The 20225-nt window shown below is 44.2% G+C and overlaps 9 non-coding genes across 9 annotated transcripts; all 9 read right to left on the bottom strand.

Annotated features, from left to right (window-relative positions):
* Positions 1-1483: 1483 nt before the first annotated feature.
* Positions 1484-1555, bottom strand: trnae-uuc (transfer RNA glutamic acid (anticodon UUC)). Its single transcript has one exon. It is a non-coding gene; the product is annotated as a tRNA-Glu (tRNA).
* Positions 1556-3749: 2194 nt separating this feature from the next.
* Positions 3750-3821, bottom strand: trnae-uuc (transfer RNA glutamic acid (anticodon UUC)). The gene has a single exon. It is a non-coding gene; the product is annotated as a tRNA-Glu (tRNA).
* Positions 3822-6029: 2208 nt separating this feature from the next.
* On the bottom strand, positions 6030-6101 carry trnae-uuc (transfer RNA glutamic acid (anticodon UUC)). The gene has a single exon. It is a non-coding gene; the product is annotated as a tRNA-Glu (tRNA).
* Positions 6102-8310: 2209 nt separating this feature from the next.
* On the bottom strand, positions 8311-8382 carry trnae-uuc (transfer RNA glutamic acid (anticodon UUC)). The gene has a single exon. It is a non-coding gene; the product is annotated as a tRNA-Glu (tRNA).
* A 2208-nt stretch (positions 8383-10590) lies between these two features.
* Positions 10591-10662, bottom strand: trnae-uuc (transfer RNA glutamic acid (anticodon UUC)). The gene has a single exon. It is a non-coding gene; the product is annotated as a tRNA-Glu (tRNA).
* Positions 10663-12871: 2209 nt separating this feature from the next.
* On the bottom strand, positions 12872-12943 carry trnae-uuc (transfer RNA glutamic acid (anticodon UUC)). The gene has a single exon. It is a non-coding gene; the product is annotated as a tRNA-Glu (tRNA).
* Positions 12944-15124: 2181 nt separating this feature from the next.
* On the bottom strand, positions 15125-15196 carry trnae-uuc (transfer RNA glutamic acid (anticodon UUC)). Its single transcript has one exon. It is a non-coding gene; the product is annotated as a tRNA-Glu (tRNA).
* A 2209-nt stretch (positions 15197-17405) lies between these two features.
* On the bottom strand, positions 17406-17477 carry trnae-uuc (transfer RNA glutamic acid (anticodon UUC)). The gene has a single exon. It is a non-coding gene; the product is annotated as a tRNA-Glu (tRNA).
* A 2184-nt stretch (positions 17478-19661) lies between these two features.
* Positions 19662-19733, bottom strand: trnae-uuc (transfer RNA glutamic acid (anticodon UUC)). Its single transcript has one exon. It is a non-coding gene; the product is annotated as a tRNA-Glu (tRNA).
* Positions 19734-20225: the final 492 nt, after the last annotated feature.

Genomic DNA, 20225 nt, shown 5'->3' with positions numbered 1-20225 from the left:
TTGAACACATCACATCGCTTAAACATTGTTCACTGTTCATCTACAACACTGCGCAGAGTGTAAATAGAACGTAACAGAAAAAGAGCGCTAAATCTAAAAACAATTCATGTTGAAAATTATTATCAAGCAACCGCTGAACAGCCCGCTGTCCCGATATAAAATCAGCCACTTCCCTTCGAATGAAGGGAACGTGAAATAACCAAATATTGCTGAAACACGGGATTGAGCCAGGAACCATCTGGATCTTCAGTCAAACGCCTTCCCAACTGAACTATTTCGGCCGGACAGTGAACGAAGCAAAGTTTTCTCACACCTTTTTGAAAGAAAACCTGACCCCGGAAGGAATTGCCCCGCCCACTCTGTCCTCATTTCGGGGCAATGGGTCCCAAACACATTTCGGAGCTCAGGTTGTGTTAATGTAAAGTATAATGATACCGAAAACTTAATGCTCATGTTCCGTTATCACTGCCCACGATCCAAGCAGTGGTCTTGTACACGTTGCGAAGATCAAAATATGTATTTTTTCGCACTGGCAATGAATTAACTGATATCTGTGCTGTGATCAACTAATGTCGTGCAAGAACGTAATGGAAGCCTAATTATAATGGTGATTGTTCTCACACTGCAGTTAAATGTTGGCAAACTTACAGTGTCAATCAGCAATTCTAGTTCCATATGTTGATTTAATGTTCTGCTGTAGTGTTCATAAAGAAACAAAGCTTGCACAACAGGCTCGATCTCACCGTCTTGAAGACAGAGTGAAATATACTGGAGAGTTTATAACTGTTTGAGAACGTAAAATGTCAGTAAAATACCCCGTTCTTTTCTCGACACTGATGGGCTGTGAAAGGGAGACCGGCCGACGTCCCACTTAGCCGCACTGCCCCTGAGCCAAGGTGAAATTATAACAGGTTCAGTCCATAGCAATGCTATGCTGAAGAGAAATAAGTGTCGCGAATCAAGGAGAGGTTTAACAATAGTGATGTTGAATATCGGTTGGATCAAGCACTACATGAATTCTCTGCTGGGAAATTCAGAGCTTGTAAATCGCCTGTGAACGCTAAACATAGACACACAGTGAGCCAATGTTGAATATAGGAGGGGCCCATGCCAAATGAATGCTCAGGATAAGTTGTCAGTGCCCATGGCCCAGGCATTCACTGATTCCAGTCTAGCACACGTTGCAAAGTTTAAAATGCTGAATATTTCCACACTGGCAATGCATTAACTGATGGTAAGCTAGAGTGACGTGCCGCAAAGATGTACAGGGAAAACGAAAGTTAGCCATGATTGGCACCATTTACGGTCTCAATCAGCACTTGTTGAGCGATATCTCGTCATTTACTGCTCACTTGAAAACGGAAGGCACAGAAGTGTCTGCTGCATTACGACAACGAATGATGCGCTGCTGATGGTTGGGGTGCAGTGAGATGTAAATTTGTTCAGCAACAGCCTTGCAGTTCAAACGGCCGAAAATACAATGTTCCCTGACCGGGAATCGAACCCGGGCCGCAGCGGTGAAAGCGCCGAATCCTAACCACTAGACCACCAGGGAAGCTGCTACACATGTGCTTGCCAACAAGCAGAACAACACAGTCTTTCCTGCTTGCTCCTTCCAAATTCTCACCACATTCGCGCCAGGTAAAACTGTTCGTAGCAAATGGCATTTTTTGTGGACAACACCAAAGATATATCCTCGCATCCACAGCATCACGTGCGGGTAGGCATCCACTGAAATCTATTTCATCTGTCCTTTTCTCAGGATTTTTCACTCTCGGTGCAGGGTGAACATTTGATTTGGTGTTTTTGTCCTCAACTGCAGCCTTTTGCCCATCTCCAGGCGACAGAACCGTTCTATCTGTCTGTTCCTACTTATGAGCATTTACGGGAACGGGTCTCCGGTTCATCGTTTATCAGCAAACCAAGAAACACAAATAAACAGAAAGATGTGCCTCTCCACCACGTCGGCAAAGAAGCAATGACTGTTAATTCAAATAATTCCCAACCCTTGGGATTCTGTGTGGATTTGTTTCATTATAAAGATTTGAGTTTAAACGTGACTAAAAACCGAATAAAAATTATGAAAAACACTGGAATTGGCCGTACGGATATCGAACCGGCGACCTTGGCGTTATTAGCACCACGCTTTAACCAACTGAGCTAACCGGCCACACAGTGGGTTAAAGTTGCATGAAAACTCAGTCTGCGGGGATTTGTGTTTCCGACTCACACTGGGTGACAGATTTACTGCATAAACATTGAACACATCACATCGCTTAAACATTGTTCACTGTTCATCTACAACACTGCGCAGAGTGTAAATAGAACGTAACAGAAAAAGAACGCTAAATCTAAAAATAATTCATGTTGAAAATTATTATCACGCAACCGCTGAACAGCCCACTGTCCCGATATAAAATCAGCCACTTCCCTTAGAAGGAAGGGAACGCGAAATAACCAAAAATTGCTGAAACACGGGATTGAGCCAGGAACCATCTGGATCTTCAGTCAAACGCTTTCCCAACTGAACTATTTCGGCCGGACAGTGAACGAAGCAAAGTTTTCTCACACCTTTTTGAAAGAAAACCTGACCCCGGAAGGAATTGCCCCGCCCACTCTGTCCTCATTTCGGGGCAATGGGTCCCAAACACATCTCGGAGCTCAGGTTGTGGTAATGTAAAGTATAATGATACCGAAAACTTAATGCTCATGTTCCATTATCACTGCCCACGATCCAGGCAGTGGTCTTGTACACGTTGCGAAGATCAACATATGTATTTTTTCGCACTGGCAATAAATTAACTGATATCTGTGCTGTGATCAACTAGGTTTCTTTGGGTGATGTCGTGCAAGAACGTAATGGAAGCCTAATTATAATGGTGATTGTTCTCACACTGCAGTTAAATGTTGGCAAACTTACAGTGTCAATCAGCAAATCTAGTTCCATATGTTGATTTAATGTTCTGCTGTAGTGTTCATAAAGAAACAAAGCTTGCACAACAGGCTCGATCTCACCGTCTTGAAGACAGAGTGAAATATACTGGAGAGTTTACAACTGTTTGAGAACATAAAATGTCAGTAAAATACCCCGTTCTTTTCTCGACACTGATGGGCTGTGAAAGGGAGACTTAGCCGCACTGCCCCTGAGCCAAGGTGAAATTATAACAGGTTCAGTCCACAGCAATGCTATGCTGAAGAGAGATAAGTGTCGCGAATCAAGGAGAGATTTAACAATAGTGATGTTGAATATCGGTTGGATCAAGCACTCCATGAATTCTCTGCTGGGAAATTCAGAGCTTGTAAATCGCCTGTGAACGCTAAACATAGACACGCAGTGAGCCAATGTGCAATATAGGAGGGGCCCAGGCCAAATGAATGCTCAGGATAAGTTGTCAGTGCCCATGGCCCAGGCATCCACTGATTCCAGTCTAGCACACGTTGCTAAGTTTAAAATGCTGAATATTTCCACACTGGCAATGCATTAACTGATGGTAAGCTAGAGTGACGTGCCGCAAAGATGTACAGGGAAGACTAAAGTTAGCCATGATTGGCACCATTTACGGTCTCAATCAGCACTTGTTGAGCGATATCTCGTCATTTACTGCTCACTTTAAAACGGAAGGCACAGAAGTGTCTGCTGCATTACGACAACGAATGATGCGCTGCTGATGGTTGGGGCAGCAAGAGTGCAGTGAGATGTAAATTTGTTCAGCAACAGCCTTGCAGTTCAAACGGCCGAAAATACAATTTTCCCTGACCGGGAATCGAACCCGGGCCGCAGCGGTGAAAGCGCCGAATCCTAACCACTAGACCACCAGGGAAGCTGCTACACATGTGATTGCCAACAAGCAGAACAACACAGTCTTTCCTGCTTGCTCCTTCCAAATTCTCACCACATTCGCGCCAGGTAAAACTGTTCGTAGCAAATGGCATTTTTTGTGGACAACACCAAAGATATATCCTCGCATCCACAGCATCACGTGCGGGTAGGCATCCACTGAAATCTATTTCATCTGTCCTTTTCTCAGGATTTTTCACTCTCGGTGCAGGGTGAACATTTCATTTGGTGTTTTTGTCCTGAACTGCAGCCTTTTGCCCATCTCCAGGCGACAGAACCGTTCTGTCTGTCTGTTCCTACTTATGAGCATTTACGGGAACGGGTCTCCGGTTCATTGTTTATCAGCAAACCAAGAAACACAAATAAACAGAAAGATGTGCCTCTCCACCACGTCGGCAAAGAAGCAATGACTGTTAATTCAAATAATTCCCAACCCTTGGGATTCTGTGTGGATTTGTTTCATTATAAAAATTTGAGTTTAAACGTGACTAAAAACCGAATAAAAATTATGAAAAATACTGGAATTGGCCGTACGGATATCGAACCGGCGACCTTGACGTTATTAGCACCACGCTCTAACCAACTGAGCTAACCAGCCACACAGTGGGTTAAAGTTGCATGAAAACTCAGTCTGCGGGGATTTGTGTTTCCGACTCACACTGGGTGACAGATTTACTGCATAAACATTGAACACATCACATCGCTTAAACAGTGTTCACTGTTCATCTACAACACTGCGCAGAGTGTAAATAGAACGTAACAGAAAAAGAGCGCTAAATCTAAAAACAATTCAAGTTGAAAATTATTATCACGCAACCGCTGAACAGCCCACTGTCCCGATATAAAATCAGCCACTTCCCTTAGAAGGAAGGGAACGCGAAATAACCAAAAATTGCTGAAACACGGGATTGAGCCAGGAACCATCTGGATCTTCAGTCAAACGCTTTCCCAACTGAACTATTTCGGCCGGACAGTGAACGAAGCAAAGTTTTCTCACACCTTTTTGAAAGAAAACCTGACCCCGGAAGGAATTGCCCCGCCCACTCTGTCCTCATTTCGGGGCAATGGGTCCCAAACACATCTCGGAGCTCAGGTTGTGTTAATGTAAAGTATAATGATACCGAAAACTTAATGCTCATGTTCCATTATCACTGCCCACGATCCAGGCAGTGGTCTTGTACACGTTGCGAAGATCAAAATATGTATTTTTTCGCACTGGCAATGAATTAACTGATATCTGTGCTGTGATCAACTAGGTTTCTTTGGGTGATGTCGTGCAAGAACGTAATGGAAGCCTAATTATAATGGTGATTGTTCTCACACTGCAGTTAAATGTTGGCAAACTTACAGTGTCAATCAGCAATTCTAGTTCCATATGTTGATTTAATGTTCTGCTGTAGTGTTCATAAAGAAACAAAGCTTGCACAACAGGCTCGATCTCACCGTCTTGAAGACAGAGTGACATATACTGGAGAGTTTATAACAGTTTGAGAACGTAAAATGTCAGTAAAATACCCCGTTCTTTTCTCGACACTGATGGGCTGTGAAAGGGAGACCGGCCGACGTCCCACTTAGCCGCACTGCCCCTGAGCCAAGGTAAAATTATAACAGGTTCAGTCCACAGCAATGCTATGCTGAAGAGAGATAAGTGTCGCGAATCAAGGAGAGATTTAACAATAGTGATGTTGAATATCGGTTGGATCAAGCACTCCATGAATTCTCTGCTGGGAAATTCAGAGCTTGTAAATCGCCTGTGAACGCTAAACATAGACACACAGTGAGCCAATGTGCAATATAGGAGGGGCCCAGGCCAAATGAATGCTCAGGATAAGTTGTCAGTGCCCATGGACCAGGCATCCACTGATTGCAGTCTAGCACACGTTGCTAAGTTTAAAATGCTGAATATTTCCACACTGGCAATGCATTAACTGATGGTAAGCTAGAGTGACGTGCCGCAAAGATGTACAGGGAAGACTAAAGTTAGCCATGATTGGCACCATTTACGGTCTCAATCAGCACTTGTTGAGCGATATCTCGTCATTTACTGCTCACTTTAAAACGGAAGGCACAGAAGTGTCTGCTGCATTACGACAACGAATGATGCGCTGCTGATGGTTGGGGCAGCAAGAGTGCAGTGAGATGTAAATTTGTTCAGCAACAGCCTTGCAGTTATACGGCCGAAAATACAATTTTCCCTGACCGGGAATCGAACCCGGGCCGCAGCGGTGAAAGCGCCGAATCCTAACCACTAGACCACCAGGGAAGCTACTACACATGTGCTTGCCAACAAGCAGAACAACACAGTCTTTCCTGCTTGCTCCTTCCAAATTCTCACCACATTCGCGCCAGGTAAAATTGTTCGTAGCAAATGGCATTTTTTGTGGACAACACCAAAGATATATCCTCGCATCCACAGCATCACGTGCGGGTAGGCATCCACTGAAATCTATTTCATCTGTCCTTTTCTCAGGATTTTTCACTCTCGGTGCAGGGTGAACATTTCATTTGGTGTTTTTGTCCTGAACTGCAGCCTTTTGCCCATCTCCAGGCGACAGAACCGTTCTGTCTGTCTGTTCCTACTTATGAGCATTTACGGGAACGGGTCTCCGGTTCATCGTTTATCAGCAAACCAAGAAACCCAAATAAACAGAAAGATGTGCCTCTCCACCACGTCGGCAAAAAAGCAATGACTGTTAATTCAAATAATTCCCAACCCTTGGGATTCTGTGTGGATTTGTTTCATTATAAAGATTTGAGTTTAAATGTGACTAAAAACCGAATAAAAATTATGAAAGACACAGGAATTGGCCGTACGGATATCGAACCGGCGACCTTGGCGTTATTAGCACCACGCTCTAACCAACTGAGCCAACCGGCCACGAAGTAGGTTAAAGTTGCATGAAAACTCAGTCTGCGGGGATTTGTGTTTCCGACTCACACTGGGTGACAGATTTACTGCATAAACATTGAACACATCACATCGCTTAAACATTGTTCACTGTTCATCTACAACACTGCGCAGAGTGTAAATAGAACGTAACAGAAAAAGAGCGCTAAATGTAAAAACAATTCAAGTTGAAAATTATTATCACGCAACCTCTGAACAGCCCACTGTCCCGATATAACATCAGCCACTTAACTTAGAATGAAGGGGACGTGAAATAACCAAAAATTGCTGAAACACGGGATTGAGCCAGGAACCATCTGGATCTTCAGTCAAACGCTTTCCCAACTGAACTATTTCGGCCGGACAGTGAACGAAGCAAAGTTTTCTCACACCTTTTTGAAAGAAAACCTGACCCCGGAAGGAATTGCCCCGCCCACTCTGTCCTCATTTCGGGGCAATGGGTCCCAAACACATCTCGGAGCTCAGGTTGTGTTGATGTAAAGTATAATGATACCGAAAACTTAATGCTTATGTTCCATTATCACTGCCCACGATCCAGGCAGTGGTCTTGTACACGTTGCGAAGATCAAAATATGTATTTTTTCGCACTGGCAATAAATTAACTGATATCTGTGCTGTGATCAACTAGGTTTCTTTGGGTGATGTCGTGCAAGAACGTAATGGAAGCCTAATTATAATGGTGATTGTTCTCACACTGCAGTTAAATGTTGGCAAACTTACAGTGTCAATCAGCAATTCTAGTTCCATATGTTGATTTAATGTTCTGCTGTAGTGTTCATAAAGAAACAAAGCTTGCACAACAGGCTCGAGCTCACCGTCTTGAAGACAGAGTGAAATATACTGGAGAGTTTATAACAGTTTGAGAACGTAAAATGTCAGTAAAATACCCCGTTCTTTTCTCGACACTGATGGGCTGTGAAAGGGAGACCGGCCGACGTCCCACTTAGCCGCTCTGACCCTGATCCAAGGTGAAATTATAACAGGTTCAGTCCATAGCAATGCTATGCTGAAGAGAGATAAGTGTCGCGAATCAAGGAGAGATTTAACAACAGTGATGTTGAATATCGGTTCGATCAAGCACTCCATGAATTCTCTGCTGGGAAATTCAGAGCTTGTAAATAGCCTGTGAACGCCAAACATAGACACACAGTGAGCCAATATGCAATATAGGAGGGGCCCAGGCCAAATGAATGCTCAGGATAATTTGTCAGTGCCCATGGCCCAGGCATTCACTGATTCCAGTCATGCACAAGTTGCTAAGTTTAAAATGCAGAATATTTCCACACTGGCAATGCATTAACAGCTGGTAAGCTAGAGTGACGTGCCTCAAAGATGTACAGGGAAGACTAAAGTTAGCCATGATTGGCACCATTTACGGTGTCAATCAGCACTTGTTGAGCGAGATCGCGTCATTTCCTGCTGACTTTAAAACGGAAGGCACAGAAGTGTCTGCTGCATTACGACAACGAATGATGCGCTGCTGATGGTTGGGGCAGCAAGAGTGCAGTGAGCTGTAAATTTGTTCAGCAACAGCCTTGCAGTTCAAACGGCCGAAAATACAATGTTCCCTGACCGGGAATCGAACCCGGGCCGCAGCGGTGAAAGCGCCGAATCCTAACCACTAGACCACCAGGGAAGCTGCGACACATGCGCTTGCCAACAAGCAGACCAACACTGTCTTTCCTGCTTGCTCCTTCCAAATTCTCACCACATTCGCGCCAGGTAAAACTGTTCGTGGCAAATGGCATTTTTTGTGGACAACTCCAAAGATATATCCTCGCATCCACAGCATCACGTGCGGGTAGGCATCCACTGAAATCTATTTCATCTGTCCTTTTCTCGGGATTTTTCACTCTCGGTGCAGGGTGAACATTTAATTTGGTGTTTTTGTCCTGAACTGCAGCCTTTTGCCCATCTCCAGGCGACAGAACCGTTCTGTCTTTCTGTTCCTACTTATGAGCATTTACGGGAACGGGTCTCCGGTTCATCGTTTATCAGCAAACCAAGAAACACAAATAAACAGAAAGATGTGCCTCTCCACCACGTCGGCAAAGAAGCAATGACTGTTAATTCAAATAATTCCCAACCCTTGGGATTCTGTGTGGATTTGTTTCATTATAAAGATTTGAGTTTAAACGTGACTAAAAACCGAATAAAAATTATGAAAAACACTGGAATTGGCCGTACGGATATCGAACCGGCGACCTTGGCGTTATTAGCACCACGCTTTAACCAACTGAGCTAACCGGCCACACAGTGGGTTAAAGTTGCATGAAAACTCAGTCTGCGGGGATTTGTGTTTCCGACTCACACTGGGTGACAGATTTACTGCATAAACATTGAACACATCACATCGCTTAAACATTGTTCACTGTTCATCTACAACACTGCGCAGAGTGTAAATGGAACGTAACAGAAAAAGAGCGCTAAATCTAAAAACAATTCATGTTGAAAATTATTATCACGCAACCGCTGAACAGCCCACTGTCCCGATATAAAATCAGCCACTTCCCTGAGAAGGAAGGGAACGCGAAATAACCAAAAATTGCTGAAACACGGGATTGAGCCAGGAACCATCTGGATCTTCAGTCAAACGCTTTCCCAACTGAACTATTTCGGCCGGACAGTGAACGAAGCAAAGTTTTCTCACACCTTTTTGAAAGAAAACCTGACCCCGGAAGGAATTGCCCCGCCCGCTCTGTCCTCATTTCGGGGCAATGGGTCCCAAACACATCTTGGAGCTCAGGTTGTGTTAATGTAAAGTATAATGATACCGAAAACTTAATGCTCATGTTCCATTATCACTGCCCACGATCCAGGCAGTGGTCTTGTACACGTTGCGAAGATCAAAATATGTATTTTTTCGCACTGGCAATGAATTAACTGATATCTGTGCTGTGATCAACTAGGTTTCTTTGGGTGATGTCGTGCAAGAACGTAATGGAAGCCTAATTATAATGGTGATTGTTCTCACACTGCAGTTAAATGTTGGCAAACTTACAGTGTCAATCAGCAATTCTAGTTCCATATGTTGATTTAATGTTCTGCTGTAGTGTTCATAAAGAAACAAAGCTTGCACAACAGGCTCGATCTCACCGTCTTGAAGACAGAGTGACATATACTGGAGAGTTTATAACAGTTTGAGAACGTAAAATGTCAGTAAAATACCCCGTTCTTTTCTCGACACTGATGGGCTGTGAAAGGGAGACCGGCCGACGTCCCACTTAGCCGCACTGCCCCTGAGCCAAGGTAAAATTATAACAGGTTCAGTCCACAGCAATGCTATGCTGAAGAGAGATAAGTGTCGCGAATCAAGGAGAGATTTAACAATAGTGATGTTGAATATCGGTTGGATCAAGCACTCCATGAATTCTCTGCTGGGAAATTCAGAGCTTGTAAATCGCCTGTGAACGCTAAACATAGACACACAGTGAGCCAATGTGCAATATAGGAGGGGCCCAGGCCAAATGAATGCTCAGGATAAGTTGTCAGTGCCCATGGCCCAGGCATCCACTGATTCCAGTCTAGCACACGTTGCTAAGTTTAAAATGCTGAATATTTCCACACTGGCAATGCATTAACTGATGGTAAGCTAGAGTGACGTGCCGCAAAGATGTACAGGGAAGACTAAAGTTAGCCATGATTGGCACCATTTACGGTCTCATTCAGCACTTGTTGAGCGATATCTCGTCATTTACTGCTCACTTTAAAACGGAAGGCACAGAAGTGTCTGCTGCATTACGACAACGAATGATGCGCTGCTGATGGTTGGGGCAGCAAGAGTGCAGTGACATGTAAATTTGTTCAGCAACAGCCTTGCAGTTATACGGCCGAAAATACAATTTTCCCTGACCGGGAATCGAACCCGGGCCGCAGCGGTGAAAGCGCCGAATCCTAACCACTAGACCACCAGGGAAGCTACTACACATGTGCTTGCCAACAAGCAGAACAACACAGTCTTTCCTGCTTGCTCCTTCCAAATTCTCACCACATTCGCGCCAGGTAAAATTGTTCGTAGCAAATGGCATTTTTTGTGGACAACACCAAAGATATATCCTCGCATCCACAGCATCACGTGCGGGTAGGCATCCACTGAAATCTATTTCATCTGTCCTTTTCTCAGGATTTTTCACTCTCGGTGCAGGGTGAACATTTCATTTGGTGTTTTTGTCCTGAACTGCAGCCTTTTGCCCATCTCCAGGCGACAGAACCGTTCTGTCTGTCTGTTCCTACTGATGAGCATTTACGGGAACGGGTCTCCGGTTCATCGTTTATCAGCAAACCAAGAAACACAAATAAACAGAAAGATGTGCCTCTCCACCACGTCGGGAAAAAAGCAATGACTGTTAATTCAAATAATTCCCAACCCTTGGGATTCTGTGTGGATTTGTTTCATTATAAAGATTTGAGTTTAAATGTGACTAAAAACCGAATAAAAATTATGAAAGACACAGGAATTGGCCCTACGGATATCGAACCGGCGACCTTGGCGTTATTAGCACCACGCTCTAACCAACTGAGCCAACCGGCCACGAAGTAGGTTAAAGTTGCATGAAAACTCAGTCTGCGGGGATTTGTGTTTCCGACTCACACTGGGTGACAGATTTACTGCATAAACATTGAACACATCACATCGCTTAAACATTGTTCACTGTTCATCTACAACACTGCGCAGAGTGTAAATAGAACGTAACAGAAAAAGAGCGCTAAATCTAAAAACAATTCAAGTTGAAAATTATTATCACGCAACCTCTGAACAGCCCACTGTCCCGATATAACATCAGCCACTTAACTTAGAATGAAGGGGACGTGAAATAACCAAAAATTGCTGAAACACGGGATTGAGCCAGGAACCATCTGGATCTTCAGTCAAACGCTTTCCCAACTGAACTATTTCGGCCGGACAGTGAACGAAGCAAAGTTTTCTCACACCTTTTTGAAAGAAAACCTGACCCCGGAAGGAATTGCCCCGCCCACTCTGTCCTCATTTCGGGGCAATGGGTCCCAAACACATCTCGGAGCTCAGGTTGTGTTGATGTAAAGTATAATGATACCGAAAACTTAATGCTTATGTTCCATTATCACTGCCCACGATCCAGGCAGTGGTCTTGTACACGTTGCGAAGATCAAAATATGTATTTTTTCGCACTGGCAATAAATTAACTGATATCTGTGCTGTGATCAACTAGGTTTCTTTGGGTGATGTCGTGCAAGAACGTAATGGAAGACTAATTATAATGGTGATTGTTCTCACACTGCAGTTAAATGTTGGCAAACTTACAGTGTCAATCAGCAATTCTAGTTCCATATGTTGATTTAATGTTCTGCTGTAGTGTTCATAAAGAAACAAAGCTTGCACAACAGGCTCGAGCTCACCGTCTTGAAGACAGAGTGAAATATACTGGAGAGTTTATAACAGTTTGAGAACGTAAAATGTCAGTAAAACAGCCCGTTCTTTTCTCGACACTGATGGGCTGTGAAAGGGAGACCGGCCGACGTCCCACTTAGCCGCTCTGACCCTGATCCAAGGTGAAATTATAACAGGTTCAGTCCATAGCAATGCTATGCTGAAGAGAGATAAGTGTCGCGAATCAAGGAGAGATTTAACAACAGTGATGTTGAATATCGGTTCGATCAAGCACTCCATGAATTCTCTGCTGGGAAATTCAGAGCTTGTAAATAGCCTGTTAACGCTAAACATAGACACACAGTGAGCCAATATGCAATATAGGAGGGGCCCAGGCCAAATGAATGCTCAGGATAATTTGTCAGTGCCCATGGCCCAGGCATTCACTGATTCCAGTCATGCACAAGTTGCTAAGTTTAAAATGCAGAATATTTCCACACTGGCAATGCATTAACAGCTGGTAAGCTAGAGTGACGTGCCTCAAAGATGTACAGGGAAGACTAAAGTTAGCCATGATTGGCACCATTTACGGTGTCAATCAGCACTTGTTGAGCGAGATCTCGTCATTTCCTGCTGACTTTAAAACGGAAGGCACAGAAGTGTCTGCTGCATTACGACAACGAATGATGCGCTGCTGATGGTTGGGGCAGCAAGAGTGCAGTGAGCTGTAAATTTGTTCAGCAACAGCCTTGCAGTTCAAACGGCCGAAAATACAATGTTCCCTGACCGGGAATCGAACCCAGGCCGCAGCGGTGAAAGCGCCGAATCCTAACCACTAGACCACCAGGGAAGCTGCGACACATGTGCTTGCCAACAAGCAGACCAACACTGTCTTTCCTGCTTGCTCCTTCCAAATTCTCACCACATTCGCGCCAGGTAAAACTGTTCGTGGCAAATGGCATTTTTTGTGGACAACACCAAAGATATATCCTCGCATCCACAGCATCACGTGCGGGTAGGCATCCACTGAAATCTATTTCATCTGTCCTTTTCTCGGGATTTTTCACTCTCGGTGCAGGGTGAACATTTCATTTGGTGTTTTTGTCCTGAACTGCAGCCTTTTGCCCATCTCCAGGCGACAGAACCGTTCTGTCTGTCTGTTCCTACTTTTGAGCATTTACGGGAACGGGCCTCCGGTTCATCGTTTATCAGCAAACCAAGAAATACAAATAAACAGAAAGATATGCCTCTCCACCACGTCGGCAAAGAAGCAATGACTGTTAATTCAAATAATTCCCAACCCTTGGGAGTCTGTGTGGATTTGTTTCATTATAAAGATTTGATTTTAAATGTGACTAAAAACCGAATAAAAATTATGAAAGACACAGGAATTGGCCCGACGGATATCGAACCGGCGACCTTGGCGTTATTAGCACCACGCTCTAACCAACTGAGCCAACCGGCCACGAAGTAGGTTAAAGTTGCATGAAAACTCAGTCTGCGGGGATTTGTGTTTCCGACTCACACTGGGTGACAGATTTACTGCATAAACATTGAACACATCACATCGCTTAAACATTGTTCACTGTTCATCTACAACACTGCGCAGAGTGTAAATAGAACGTAACAGAAAAAGAGCGCTAAATCTAAAAACAATTCAAGTTGAAAATTATTATCACGCAACCTCTGAACAGCCCACTGTCCCGATATAACATCAGCCACTTAACTTAGAATGAAGGGGACGTGAAATAACCAAAAATTGCTGAAACACGGGCTTGAGCCAGGAACCATCTGGATCTTCAGTCAAACGCCTTCCCAACTGAACTATTTCGGCCGGACAGTGAACGAAGCAAAGTTTTCTCACACCTTTTTGAAAGAAAACCTGACCCCGGAAGGAATTGCCCCGCCCACTCTGTCCTCATTTCGGGGCAATGGGTCCCAAACACATTTCGGAGCTCAGGTTGTGTTAATGTAAAGTATAATGATACCGAAAACTTAATGCTAATGTTCCGTTATCACTGCCAACGATCCAGGCAGTGGTCTTGTACACGTTGCGAAGATCAAAATATGTATTTTTTCGCACTGGCAATGAATTAACTGATATCTGTGCTGTGATCAACTAGGTTTCTTTGGGTGATGTCGTGCAAGAACGTAATGGAAGCCTAATTATAATGGTGATTGTTCTCACACTGCAGTTAAATGTTGGCAAACTTACAGTGTCAATCAGCAATTCTAGTTCCATATGTTGATTTAATGTTCTGCTATAGTGTTCATAAAGAAACAAAGCTTGCACAACAGGCTCGATCTCACCATCTTGAAGATAGTGTGAAATATACTGGAGAGTTTATAACTGTTTGAGAACATAAAATGTCAGTAAAATACCCCGTTCTTTTCTCGACACTGATGGGCTGTGAAAGGGAGACCGGCCGACGTCCCACTTAGCCGCTCTGACCCTGATCCAAGGTGAAATTATAACAGGTTCAGTCCATAGCAATGCTATGCTGAAGAGAGATAAGTGTCGCGAATCAAGGAGAGATTTAACAACAGTGATGTTGAATATCGGTTCGATCAAGCACTCCATGAATTCTCTTGGGAAATTCAGAGCTGGTAAATAGCCTGTGAACGCTAAACATAGACACACAGTGAGCCAATATGCAATATAGGAGGGGCCCAGGCCAAATGAATGCTCAGGATAATTTGTCAGTGCCCATGACCCAGGCATTCACTGATTCCAGTCATGCACAAGTTGCTAAGTTTAAAATGCAGAATATTTCCACACTGGCAATGCATTAATAATGGTAAGCTAGAGTGACGTGCCGCAAAGATGTACAAGGAAGACTAAAGTTAGCCATGATTGGCACCATTTACGGTGTCAATCAGCACTTGTTGAGCGAGATCTCGTCATTTACTGCTCACTTTAAAACGGAAGGCACAGAATGATGCGCTGCTGATGGTTGGGGCAGCAAGAGTGCAGTGAGATGTAAATTTGTTCAGCAACAGCCTTGCAGTTCAAACGGCCGAAAATACAATGTTCCCTGACCGGGAATCGAACCCGGGCCGCAGCGGTGAAAGCGCCGTATCCTAACCACTAGACCACCAGGGAAGCTACTACACATGTGCTTGCCAACAAGCAGAACAACACAGTCTTTCCTGCTTGCTCCTTCCAAATTCTCACCACATTCGCGCCAGGTAAAATTGTTCGTAGCAAATGGCATTTTTTGTGGACAACACCAAAGATATATCCTCGCATCCACAGCATCACGTGCGGGTAGGCATCCACTGAAATCTATTTCATCTGTCCTTTTCTCAGGATTTTTCACTCTCGGTGCAGGGTGAACATTTCATTTGGTGTTTTTGTCCTGAACTGCAGCCTTTTGCCCATCTCCAGGCGACAGAACCGTTCTGTCTGTCTGTTCCTACTTATGAGCATTTACGGGAACGGGTCTCCGGTTCATCGTTTATCAGCAAACCAAGAAACACAAATAAACAGAAAGATGTGCCTCTCCACCACGTCGGCAAAGAAGCAATGACTGTTAATTCAAATAATTCCCAACCCTTGGGATTCTGTGTGGATTTGTTTCATTATAAAGATTTGAGTTTAAACGTGACTAAAAACCGAATAAAAATTATGAAAAATACTGGAATTGGCCGTACGGATATCGAACCGGCGACCTTGGCGTTATTAGCACCACGCTCTAACCAACTGAGCTAACCGGCCACACAGTGGGTTAAAGTTGCATGAAAACTCAGTCTGCGGGGATTTGTGTTTCCGACTCACACTGGGTGACAGATTTACTGCATAAACATTGAACACATCACATCGCTTAAACATTGTTCACTGTTCATCTACAACACTGCGCAGAGTGTAAAAAGAACGTAACAGAAAAAGAGCGCTAAATCTAAAAACAATTCATGTTGAAAATTATTATCGCGCAACCGCTGAACAGCCCACTGTCCCGATATAAAATCAGCCACTTCCCTTAGAAGGAAGGGAACGCGAAATAACCAAAAATTGCTGAAACACGGGATTGAGCCAGGAACCATCTGGATCTTCAGTCAAACGCTTTCCCAACTGAACTATTTCGGCCGGACAGTGAACGAAGCAAAGTTTTCTCACACCTTTTTGAAAGAAAACCTGACCCCGGAAGGAATTGCCCCGCCCACTCTGTCCTCATTTCGGGGCAATGGGTCCCAAACACATCTCGGAGCTCAGGTTGTGTTAATGTAAAGTATAATGATACCGAAAACTTAATGCTCATGTTCCATTATCACTGCCCACGATCCAGGCAGTGGTCTTGTACACGTTGCGAAGATCAAAATATGTATTTTTTCGCACTGGCAATGAATTAACTGATATCTGTGCTGTGATCAACTAGGTTTCTTTGGGTGATGTCGTGCAAGAACGTAATGGAAGCCTAATTATAATGGTGATTGTTCTCACACTGCAGTTAAATGTTGGCAAACTTACAGTGTCAATCAGCAATTCTAGTTCCATATGTTGATTTAATGTTCTGCTGTGGTGTTCATTAAGAAACAAAGCTTGCACAACAGGCTCGATCTCACCGTCTTGAAGACAGAGTGACATATACTGGAGAGTTTATAACTGTTTGAGAACGTAAAATGTCAGTAAAATACCCCGTTCTTTTCTCGACACTGATGGGCTGTGAAAGGGAGACCGGCCGACGTCCCACTTAGCCGCACTGCCCCTGAGCCAAGGTGAAATTATAACAGGTTCAGTCCATAGCAATGCTATGCTGAAGAGAGATAAGTGTCGCGAATCAAGGAGAGATTTAACAATAGTGATGTTGAATATCGGTTGGATCAAGCACTCCATGAATTCTCTGCTGGGAAATTCAGAGCTTGTAAATCGCCTGTGAACGCTAAACATAGACACACAGTGAGCCAATGTGCAATATAGGAGGGGCCCAGGCCAAATGAATGCTCAGGATAAGTTGTCAGTGCCCATGGCCCAGGCATCCACTGATTCCAGTCTAGCACACGTTGCTAAGTTTAAAATGCTGAATATTTCCACACTGGCAATGCATTAACTGATGGTAAGCTAGAGTGACGTGCCGCAAAGATGTACAGGGAAGACTAAAGTTAGCCATGATTGGCAACATTTACGGTCTCAATCAGCACTTGTTGAGCGATATCTCGTCATTTACTGCTCACTTGAAAACGGAAGGCACAGAAGTGTCTGCTGCATTACGACAACGAATGATGCGCTGCTGATGGTTGGGGCAGCAAGAGTGCAGTGAGATGTAAATTTGTTCAGCAACAGCCTTGCAGTTCAAACGGCCGAAAATACAATGTTCCCTGACCGGGAATCGAACCCGGGCCGCAACGGTGAAAGCGCCGAATCCTAACCACTAGACCACCAGGGAAGCTGCTACACATGTGCTTGCCAACAAGTAGAACAACACAGTCTTTCCTGCTTGCTCCTTCCAAATTCTCACCACATTCGCGCCAGGTCAAACTGTTCGTAGCAAATGGCATTTTTTGTGGACAACACCAAAGATATATCCTCGCATCCACAGCATCACGTGCGGGTAGGCATCCACTGAAATCTATTTCATCTGTCCTTTTCTCAGGATTTTTCACTCTCGGTGCAGGGTGAACATTCCATTGGGTGTTTTTGTCCTGAACTGCAGCCTTTTGCCCATCTCCAGGCGACAGAACCGTTCTGTCTGTCTGTTCCTACTTATGAGCATTTACGGGAACGGGTCTCCGGTTCATCGTTTATCAGCAAACCAAGAAACACAAATAAACAGAAAGATGTGCCTCTCCACCACGTCGGCAAAGAAGCAATGACTGTTAATTCAAATAATTCCCAACCCTTGGGATTCTGTGTGGATTTGTTTCATTATAAAGATTTGAGTTTAAACGTGACTAAAAACCGAATAAAAATTATGAAAAACACTGGAATTGGCCGTACGGATATCGAACCGGCGACCTTGGCGTTATTAGCACCACGCTCTGACCAACTGAGCTAACCGGCCACACAGTGGGTTAAGGTTGCATGAAAACTCAGTCTGCGGGGATTTGTGTTTCCGACTCACACTGGGTGACAGATTTACTGCATAAACATTGAACACATCACATCGCTTAAACATTGTTCACTGTTCATCTACAACACTGCGCAGAGTGTAAATAGAACGTAACAGAAAAAGAGCGCTAAATCTAAAAACAATTCATGTTGAAAATTATTATCGCGCAACCGCTGAACAGCCCACTGTCCCGATATAAAATCAGCCACTTCCCTTAGAAGGAAGGGAACGCGAAATAACCAAAAATTGCTGAAACACGGGATTGAGCCAGGAACCATCTGGATCTTCAGTCAAACGCTTTCCCAACTGAACTATTTCGGCCGGACAGTGAACGAAGCAAAGTTTTCTCACACCTTTTTGAAAGAAAACCTGACCCCGGAAGGAATTGCCCCGCCCACTCTGTCCTCATTTCGGGGCAATGGGTCCCAAACACATCTCGGAGCTCAGGTTGTGTTAATGTAAAGTATAATGATACCGAAAACTTAATGCTCATGTTCCATTATCACTGCCCACGATCCAGGCAGTGGTCTTGTACACGTTGCGAAGATCAAAATATGTATTTTTTCGCACTGGCAATGAATTAACTGATATCTGTGCTGTGATCAACTAGGTTTCTTTGGGTGATGTCGTGCAAGAACGTAATGGAAGCCTAATTATAATGGTGATTGTTCTCACACTGCAGTTAAATGTTGGCAAACTTACAGTGTCAATCAGCAATTCTAGTTCCATATGTTGATTTAATGTTCTGCTGTGGTGTTCATTAAGAAACAAAGCTTGCACAACAGGCTCGATCTCACCGTCTTGAAGACAGAGTGACATATACTGGAGAGTTTATAACTGTTTGAGAACGTAAAATGTCAGTAAAATACCCCGTTCTTTTCTCGACACTGATGGGCTGTGAAAGGGAGACCGGCCGACGTCCCACTTAGCCGCACTGCCCCTGAGCCAAGGTGAAATTATAACAGGTTCAGTCCATAGCAATGCTATGCTGAAGAGAGATAAGTGTCGCGAATCAAGGAGAGATTTAACAATAGTGATGTTGAATATCGGTTGGATCAAGCACTCCATGAATTCTCTGCTGGGAAATTCAGAGCTTGTAAATCGCCTGTGAACGCTAAACATAGACACACAGTGAGCCAATGTGCAATATAGGAGGGGCCCAGGCCAAATGAATGCTCAGGATAAGTTGTCAGTGCCCATGGCCCAGGCATCCACTGATTCCAGTCTAGCACACGTTGCTAAGTTTAAAATGCTGAATATTTCCACACTGGCAATGCATTAACTGATGGTAAGCTAGAGTGACGTGCCGCAAAGATGTACAGGGAAGACTAAAGTTAGCCATGATTGGCACCATTTACGGTCTCAATCAGCACTTGTTGAGCGATGTCTCGTCATTTACTGCTCACTTTAAAACGGAAGGTACAGAATGATGCGCTGCTGATGGTTGGGGCAGCAAGAGTGCAGTGAGATGTAAATTTGTTCAGCAACAGCCTTGCAGTTCAAACGGCCGAAAATACAATGTTCCCTGACCGGGAATCGAACCCGGGCCGCAGCGGTGAAAGCGCCGAATCCTAACCACTAGACCACCAGGGAAGCTACTACACATGTGCTTGCCAACAAGCAGAACAACACAGTCTTTCCTGCTTGCTCCTTCCAAATTCTCACCACATTCGCGCCAGGTAAAATTGTTCGTAGCAAATGGCATTTTTTGTGGACAACACCAAAGATATATCCTCGCATCCACAGCATCACGTGCGGGTAGGCATCCACTGAAATCTATTTCATCTGTCCTTTTCTCAGGATTTTTCACTCTCGGTGCAGGGTGAACATTTCATTTGGTGTTTTTGTCCTGAACTGCAGCCTTTTGCCCATCTCCAGGCGACAGAACCGTTCTGTCTGTCTGTTCCTACTTATGAGCATTTACGGGAACGGGTCTCCGGTTCATCGTTTATCAGCAAACCAAGAAACACAAATAAACAGAAAGATGTGCCTCTCCACCACGTCGGCAAAGAAGCAATGACTGTTAATTCAAATAATTCCCAACCCTTGGGATTCTGTGTGGATTTGTTTCATTATAAATATTTG

This window comes from Pristiophorus japonicus, chromosome 28 (genome assembly GCF_044704955.1).
Source record: "Pristiophorus japonicus isolate sPriJap1 chromosome 28, sPriJap1.hap1, whole genome shotgun sequence".
Lineage (NCBI taxonomy): Eukaryota > Metazoa > Chordata > Chondrichthyes > Pristiophoridae > Pristiophorus > Pristiophorus japonicus.
This window is presented reverse-complemented; position numbering and strand designations above follow the sequence as displayed.